Here is a 9,066-nt window from a genome sequence, read left to right on the forward strand (position 1 = left end):
AGGAGATAAGATAGCATTTGTGTTACATAAATTGCATAGTTTATTTAGAAAAAAGTACATTTACATAAAAACACGGCGATTTGACATACCAGGTATCAAGCAGGAATGGACTTGAAAAATATAAGTAATTTTGGTGCCCATCAATATTACAAACTTACAGTATCATATTTATGCTCATATATATTATGTTAACTAATAGCAAAGAAAAATGTGGGAATTGGGCTAATCAAGACCAAATTAAATCTGTGTGACATGATACCCTTAAAAACGTATAATTTTAGAATCTCAGTGTACTAACTAGTACACAGTGCAGGTTTTAATCATGACCAGGGACCGCCTAAGTGCCAAATTATCCTTGGTAAATTTAAAACAGCAGAATTCTGCGGTTCCGGTGAGAACTGGCAAAATGTTTCACAAACTCATCCATGTTGAGGGAGCGTGCCCTCCTTGACTCAACACTGGGAATTCCAAGGTGACTTAACCTGTCATCAACTATTGTCATGTCCTGACCAGTAAAGGGGTTACTTGTTATTGTAAGTTTGGTCAGGACGTGGCAGGGGGTGTTTGTTTTATGTGTTTCGGGTTTTGGTTAATGTTCTATGTTAGTCTAATTCAATGTCTGTGTCTAGTTATTCTATTTCTATGTTTAGTTTATTGGGTTGACCTTCAATTGGAGGCAGCTGTTCCTCTTTGCCTCTAATTGAAGGTCCTATTTAGTAGGGGTGTTTTTTTCAGGGTTTTTTGTGCGTAGTTGTTCCTGGTATGGTGTTGTGCCTTTCAGGACTGTTAGCGTCTTCGTCATTGTTTGTTATTTTGTTTTTCTGTGTTCACGTTTTCTTCTCAATAAATAAGATGAGTTTAGACATTCCCGCTGCGCCTTGGTCCCATCCTTACGACGAATGTGACAACTATTGTTGTCCTAAGGTGAGTTTTAATCAGTTTTAAAGCTGAGAAGCTTCTCTCGCAAGAAGCACTGCTGACTGGTGTAAAAACAGAAATCTTACAAAGTCGGAATAGCTAATGGAAGACCTCTTTATAAGGTTCTAGAAGCCCAACAAAGTCAAGGAGTGTAGATGGCCTGTCCTTTCCAATTTTCTCTCTCCTTTAAAGAAGCCGATTGGTTTGATGAACCTCATGTTTGAGGTCCTCTAAATCTGACTCAAAGGTCTGAGCAAAGGCAAACAGAGGCTCCTCATTCAAGAACGTTGTACTGTTTGGGTTGAGAGACTGGACCACTTGCATTATCTCACAATTCTTCTTTGAAAAATGCCTTTGCAGCTCAGCTGTGAGACTGTCAAGCACCTGATAAAAGAAAGCTCTTTCGAAGCTCTCACCATCAATTTGGTCACTATTTTTCTGACCTACTGACCTACATCAATGACTCGTGAAATCTTAAACTTGTTTTAGGCTGTCTTTTACACACTGTTTGTACACTTATTTTGCAGTGCTCTGCAATCTCTTCAATCTCTTTCCATAGTTCTCCAAAGTAACCCTCACTTCTGTAGTCCGTAATGTGTCTGTAAGGGCACCTACTAGATCCACAGCCCTTGCTAGGTCAAGAGCTTGATTGGAGCATGTCAGAAAGACATTTGGCATCACCAAGCACTTTACAAAAGGTAACCAAAAGCCCTATCACATGTAAATCTATCTGAGAAAGAAGGCCCCTTGCCTCCACTGATCTATCACCACTATTTTCAAGTGTGATATCCTGTAGCACTCTCAGAACTGCTGGAAGCCTGTCCCTCAGATTACGGCATGCCATGTATCTGCATGCCCACCTTACATCCGTAATTCTCTGTAGTTCCCTGGGCTGCTGCTGTGGATACAGCTCTTTCTGAACTGCAAGCCACTTGAGATGAACGTATGAGCCAGATACAAAGTTATAAAGCTTCTGCAGGAGAGCAAAAAGGGGTTGTAACTTCCCTCTAGGCAAGTGCCTAGGAGCCTTACTCTGAGCGCTTAGCCTTCCCTGTAGCTCAGTTGGTAGAGCATGGTGTTTGCAACGCCAGGGTTGTGGGTTCGATTCCCACGGGGGGCCAGCACAGAAAAAAAATGTATGAAATTGTATGAAATGTATGCATTCACTACTGTAAGTCGCTCTGGATAAGAGCGTCTGCTAAATGACTAAAATGTAAAAAAATGTAAACAGGAGGAGACATAGAGCCTCACGTCCTTAGCTAAGGTGGGCCACCAGTACCTCCCCCTAAGACCTCGCACTGTCCTCGCAACACCCGGATGACCCGAAGAGGGTAGAGTATGAGCCCACCGAATCGACTGATCACGAACACCAAGCGGCACGTACTTCAGACCCCTAGGACACTGAGGAGGTGTAGGTTCCAAACGCAATGCCCGCTCAATGTCTGCGTCCACCTCCCATACCACCGGTGCCACCAGCCTAGAAGCCGGAAGGGGGGATCCAGCCAGGACAGGTTGTGCCAGCCATACGCTCTAGACCTCCAGTGCGCCTCCACGGCCCAGTATACCCTGTGCCTGCTCTGCGCACCCGGCCTCCAGTGCGTCTCCCCAGTCCGGTGTGACCTGTTCCGGCTCCACGTAAGAAGCCTCCAGTGATGATCCATGGTCCAAAGCCTCCAGTGATGTTCCATGGCACGAAGCCTCCAGTGGTGATCCATGGCCTGGAGCCTGTAGTGATGATCCATGGCATGAAGCCTCCAGTGATAATCCATGGCCCGGAGCCTCCAGTGATAATCCATGGCAAGAAGCCTGTAGGGATGATCCATGGCCCGGAGCGTGTAGGGATGATCCATGGCACGAAGCGTCCAGTGATAATCCATGGCCCGGAGCCTCCAGTGATAATCCATGGCAAGAAGCCTGTAGGAATGATCCATGGCCCAGATCCTGTAGGGATGATCCATGGCACGAAACCTACAGTGATAATCCATGGCCCGGAGCCTCCAGTGATGATCCATGGCATAAAGCCTCCAGTGATGATCCATGGCGCGGAGCCTGCAGTGATGATCCATGGCGCGGAGCCTGCAGTGATAATCCATGGCATGGAGCCTGCAGTGATGATCCATGGCACGGAGCCTATATTCCGTAACCTCCTGAGACTGCCCACAGTCAGGAGTCTCCAGCGGCGGTCCGCAGTCCGGAGTCTCCAGCGGCGGTCCGCAGTCCAGAGTCTCCAGCGGCGGCCCGTAGTCCGGAGTCTCCAGCGGCGGCTGCAGTCCGGAGTCTCCAGCGGCGGCCCGCAGTCCGGAGTCTCCAGCGGCGGCCCGCAGTCCGGAGTCTCCAGCGGCGGTCTGGAGTCTCCAGCGGCGGTCCGCAGTCCGGAGTCTCCAGCGGCGGTCCGCAGTCCGGAGTCTCCAGCGGCGGTCCGCAGTCCGGAGTCTCCAGCGGCGGTCCGCAGTCCGGAGTCTCCAGCGGCGGTCCGCAGTCCGGAGTCTCCAGCGGTGGTCCGCCGTCCGGAGTCTCCAGCGGCGGTCTCCAGCAGCGGTCTGGATCCCCCCTTCCGGTCTCTAGCGGCGGTCTGCGGTGCAGTTCATCCAGCAACGATCCACGGTTCGGAGCTTCTGGCGATGATCCATGGTTCCTCCGGCGACACAAAAGCGGAGGGATCAGCGGGCAGAGTGGGGGCTACGCCCCGAACCGGAGCTGCCACCATGAGTAGATGCCCACCCGGACCCTCCCCTATAGGTTCAGGTTTGTGGCCGGTAGTCCGCACCTTTGGGTGGGGTACTGTCACGCCCTGACCTGAGAGAGCCGTTTTTCTCTGTTTGGTTAGGTCAGGGTGTGACATGGGGTGGGCATTCTATGTGTTATATTTCTTTGTGTTGAGCCGAGTATGGTTCCTAATCAGAGGCAGCTGGCAGCTAATCAGAGGCAGCTGTCTGTCGTTGTCTCTCGACGGTGAGTGAGAAGTAATGAATTCAAAATCGGATGACTGAATGTAGCTGACATTTCATAATAACACATAAAAAAATTGTATTTGTATTCATTTATGCGTTGTTTGTTGGGAACCTTGTTATTTACGAAGTTTTTGGAACAGATTCCTCTTGGAACGTTCCACAAATTATACCCACTCTCTATTGGCTGCTGCCCCGCTGATTCCCCTCTTTGAAATTCAGCACGCTCAGAGCTACTCTCCTTTACTGTATGGCATGCAGTTGCACCCCTTGCCTGAATAATCCAGTGCATTTCTATTAGTGGACTCCATGGCCTGGGCCAGTTTGAGTGCATTCTCAAACGTGAGATTAGGCTCTGATAACAAGCATATGTATCCTGTCATCATTAATCCTACACACCAGCCGATCGCGTAGCATTTGCGATAATGTATTCCCATAGTTACAGTCCAGTGCTAGTTCTCAACTCAGCCACATATATAACCTACTGATTTGGTAGGTTTTCTCATGCGTGAATCAAACTTTAATCGTGGCACTATTTCACTGGGTTTGAGGTTGAAGTGATCTTTTAATAAATCGACTAGATCTATGAATGACTTTTCTCCTGGTTTATCTGGGCCCAACAGATTTCTCATTAAGCTGTATGTCTGTGCACCGACAACGCGTACGGTATGGATTTCTGTATAGCCGCAAGAGTTATTTTATTAGGCGGGCGGATCTGACGGCTCCGGACTGGCGGGCGGCTCTGGCGGCTCTGGCGGCTCCGGACTGGCGGGCGGCTCTGGCGGCTCCGGACTGGCGGGCGGCTCTGGCGGCTCCGGACTGGCGGGCAGCTCTGGCGGCTCTGGCCCAGGACTCACCAGGCTGGGGAGACATGAAGGAGGCCTGGCTCTGGGCGCAGGCACTGGACTCACCAGGCTGGGGAGACCCACTGGAGGCCTGGTCCGTGGAGGAGGTACAGGACTGACCAGGATGGGGAGACCCACTGGAGGCCTGGTCCGTGGAGGAGGCACAGGCTTGACCAGGATGGGGAGACCCCCTGGAGGCCTGGTCCGAGGAGGAGGCACAGGATAAACCGGGCTGTGGGGTTCTGGTACGTAGGCTCTTTATCCACACTCCAGGCTGAATGCCCACTTTGGCCCGGCACGGGCGGAGTGCAGGCATTGGGCGAACTGGGCCCTCCCAGCGCCCTGGAGACACAGTGCGCAGAGCCGGTGCAGGATAACCTGGACCGAAAAGGCGCACTGGAGACCAGACGCGCTGAGCTGGCACAATCCGTCCTGGCTCAATGCCTGCACTCGCATGGCACTTGCGGGGGGCTGGCCTATAGCGCACCGGGCTATGAACGCGCACTGGAGACACTGTGCGCTTCACAGCATAACACGGTGCCTTACCAGTACCACGCTGCTTCTGGTAAGCACGGGGAGTTGGCTCAGGTCTAACGCCTGACTCCGCCAATCTCCCCATGTGCCCCCCCAAAAAAATGTTTGGGGCTGCCTCTCGTGTCCGTCGCGCTCCCTCGGCAGGTTGCTGCAGTGGTCAAATAATTGATCCCATGTCCAGTCAATCCTTCGCTCCAAAACCTCCAGCGACCAGGATGCCATTACCTCCCAAGCACGCTGCTTCATCATCTCCTGGTGCTGCTCCTTCCTCTGCTGCTTGGTCCGTTGTTGGTGGGTGATTCTGTAAGGGCCGTCGTCAGAATTAGACCAAGGTGCAGCGGAGGATGTGTTCATCATTAGAATTTTAATTGACTGAACGAACACAATACAAAACGAAACAAAAACGACCAGAAACAGCCACTTAGTGTGGACACCAGGTGAGACCACACAGATTCCTGTTGAACACTGTCTCTTTAACTACCTTATTTTCTCAATAACAGTCTCTCCTTCACTTCATCGCTCTCTCCCCTTCTCCCTAAATCCTCTAGGTTATATCAGCTGTGTCAGTGAAACCCTTCCCGCATCTGAACTGGCTACATGGAGGGCACAGCATGATCAGAGGTGAGAGGTCACTTGTTCAGGTCAACAGGAAGTATTATTAAAGAGATGCTTTACATTGAAATACAGAGAGATGTAGTCCCAGAGTTAATGATCCAAGGTCAGCTTTGCATTTCACCTCCTGATGATTGATGACTGGCAGAATCATAAAAAAAACAAGGCTTAAACATGCTCTCTATCTCCATCTGTCTCTCGTCTGCAGGTATGTTTTGATGTGAGAGAGGATGCGATCCCCGAGTCCAGTCATTGCCAACTCACCCGCTCTTAAGATAACGTTTGGTCTGACTGGGAGCCCAAGGCTGGTTAGGAGACACCACTAGAGACACTATTATGTAATTGTGATGAACAGAGAATATTAGGGTAGCACTGTGATTCATTAATCATATCCTGTCTTCCCTGATCCTCTGTTACCTCTTTCCCATTCTCTTTTACACCTCTCTCGCCACCTCTCTTCCTGTTTTTATAATGCACACCAGATGTGCATTGAAGTACAGATTTAACTTGTATTTATAAAATTACATTTATAATACATGTATTATGTGTTCATAACACTTGGATAATTAACTTATTTCAATAAAGCGTTCCACATTCTCTACTGGTTGAAATTAAGTCTCTCATTTGATTAAATGCTACACCTACCCTGTGTTTCTCAGATCGATACAGATGAAGGAAATTAGATATTAAGACTAACCGGTTTTAGAGTATTTACATGATGCAAAGGAAGTGTAGTGTACTGTTTTTTAAATCATATTTCTGTATATATGAATTACAAATCAGCCTTTAACTAGTTAAATCATGTTTATAGTCTATTGCATAGTTACAATGTGTGCCCATTGATGTCCCAGGATTGGTAAACACTGTTAAAGTGTATAATTGTAATACATAAGCGCAGACACAGCATCATTCAAAGACTGGAATTTGATACTCCTGGTTTTGGATATGACTGACAATGCATGGCAATAACTACATGTATATCCGACTTGTATCCTTGTGTAGTAGAGTTAAAATGGTTATTCCATCAAACTTCAAATTATTAGAATAGTACACAACGCAGAACAGAACAATCAGGTTGAGGGTCAGTGGCCAAAGTCCGCAAACAGGAATATTCCAAGTTCAGACAGAAGGGCTGAGTCAGATCGCTATGATCGCCAGGAACTTTACTTTTGGTTTCTAATTTTAATTGTTGCGCTACTGGTGATGCCTGTTGATGTTAGGTAGGCAGCTACAGTAGCTGAATGATGTTAACATCTTCGGGTTTTGTTTCATTAAATGTATTTTATTTAATCTGGGTGCTTATGTCCCCTACTAACACTCTGGTACTACTCGTAGCTCCCGTTCTCCGTGTTTTTGTACATGAGTTGTTGTATTTTGGTACTGTCAACACTGAAAGCACCTAGCAATGTATTGGCGATGTGAGACAGGATATGTGTTTTACCTTTCTTCATGCTCCTGTGTAGAACAACTTGTCAGGTGGTGCATTGGAGACTGATGTGTTCCTGTCCTGTCTTTTCACAATACTATTGCAGGTATGGTTCTACTGTCTAAGAATTAAGATTATACATTCTTTGTATTAAGGACTGGTTATTATTTTATACTATACATTATGGATTTATGTATGAGTGTGATTGTGAGAGTCTGAGAAAACACTGAGAGAGAAAGAACAACTTGTCAGGTGGTGCATTGGAGACTGATGTGTTCCTGTCCTGTCTTTTCACAATACTATTGCAGATCAACATAAAAGCCTAAAAGACAGCCGTGGTGTCGCTCTTCATTTCTTGGTTCTCCTGTGGTGCATAACAGACACGCTACACTTGGCACAAAGTTATATTACACTCAATCCATAGGCTTCATTAATGTCATTCAGACCATTTTGAAGTTGATACAACTGGCTATGAAAACTGTGGTTCATAGCTAGGTTCTGAACTAATATGTATACCAAACGTTTTAGGGTCCATACAAACATTGGCTACATAGCTAGCTTCACATCCATAGGCATACAGGTATTTTTATCCTCCACTGCACAATAAGCAAGAAAATAGTTAGCTAGCTACGTTACATCTGCTGCATTACATGGCAAATATCAGCAAGGCAAGCTTACAAAATTGTACATTCAATTTGTAGTAAACTCTTTAGCTAGCGAAATGTTTTACATCAACTGTTTCACAAGACGACAGCCTGGTATGCTGGTTGTTTTAGGAGTCATTAAACAACCATAATTACAACATTAAACAACCAAATTACAATTTCATACTCATGTCACAACACCCATAAAGCTAGCCAGCTAGCTGGCTAATGTTAGCTATTCAGCTAGCTTGCTAAATAGCGATTTTCATAACTTAACTTTATGACAGAAAAATCAGCAAAACCGTTTGTCTCTACATTAACTAACATATTCCTCTTAACTGTACATTTTTTGCACGATTCGTTATGAGGTCATAATTACTGACATTTGCTTCCAAAGTCTCCCGCCTTGGGTCGCATAGCGTCAAATTTGTCATGGAAACCACTCGATATGATTGGTCATCACCCTGTGGTCGCAACTGGTGATTTGCATAAAGTTGGGAAATGTTGACTTTTTTCACCGCCTCCCACTCCAGGTTCGCACCTGGGTGGTCCACCGCCCTCTGCTTCTCACGGCTTTCCTTCCATTGAAAATGAATGGGAAGCGGTGATTTGCCGTGTGCTAGTGTACACGGGGCATCAGGTACCTGAACGCATGAGAAAAAAATACTAATATATCATCTTTATTATAAAGCATTGCATGCATATCACCGCATATGCGTATTGGCATAGAGCAGTAAAGTAGAGACACTTACAGAAGTTGCACACATGGGGAACCATTTCTGTAGCCTAGGATCCAGGAAAAAATGTCCCTTTTCAAAACGCACTTCATGCAATTCTGTAACGGTCTTGAGACGACAGACACTGGGAGACGGGAAGCATGTACATGGTGAGGATTTAATAATAAATAGACATAAACAAAGCAAGAACAGCGTCTGGACAAGAGAAACAAAAAAAAACATCAAAGCAGACACGGGAATGGAACTGAGGAAGTGACAGATATAGGGGAGGCAATCAATGACGTGATGGAGTCCAGGAGTCCGATGAAGTGCTGGTGCGCGTAACAATGGTGACAGATGTGTGTAATGATGAGCAGCCTGGCGACCTCGAGTGCCAGAGAGGGGGATCGGAAGCAGACATGA

The sequence above is a fragment of the Salmo salar genome, chromosome 20, assembly GCF_965601325.2.
Source record: "Salmo salar chromosome 20, fSalSal1, whole genome shotgun sequence".
Classification (NCBI taxonomy): Eukaryota; Metazoa; Chordata; class Actinopteri; order Salmoniformes; family Salmonidae; genus Salmo; species Salmo salar.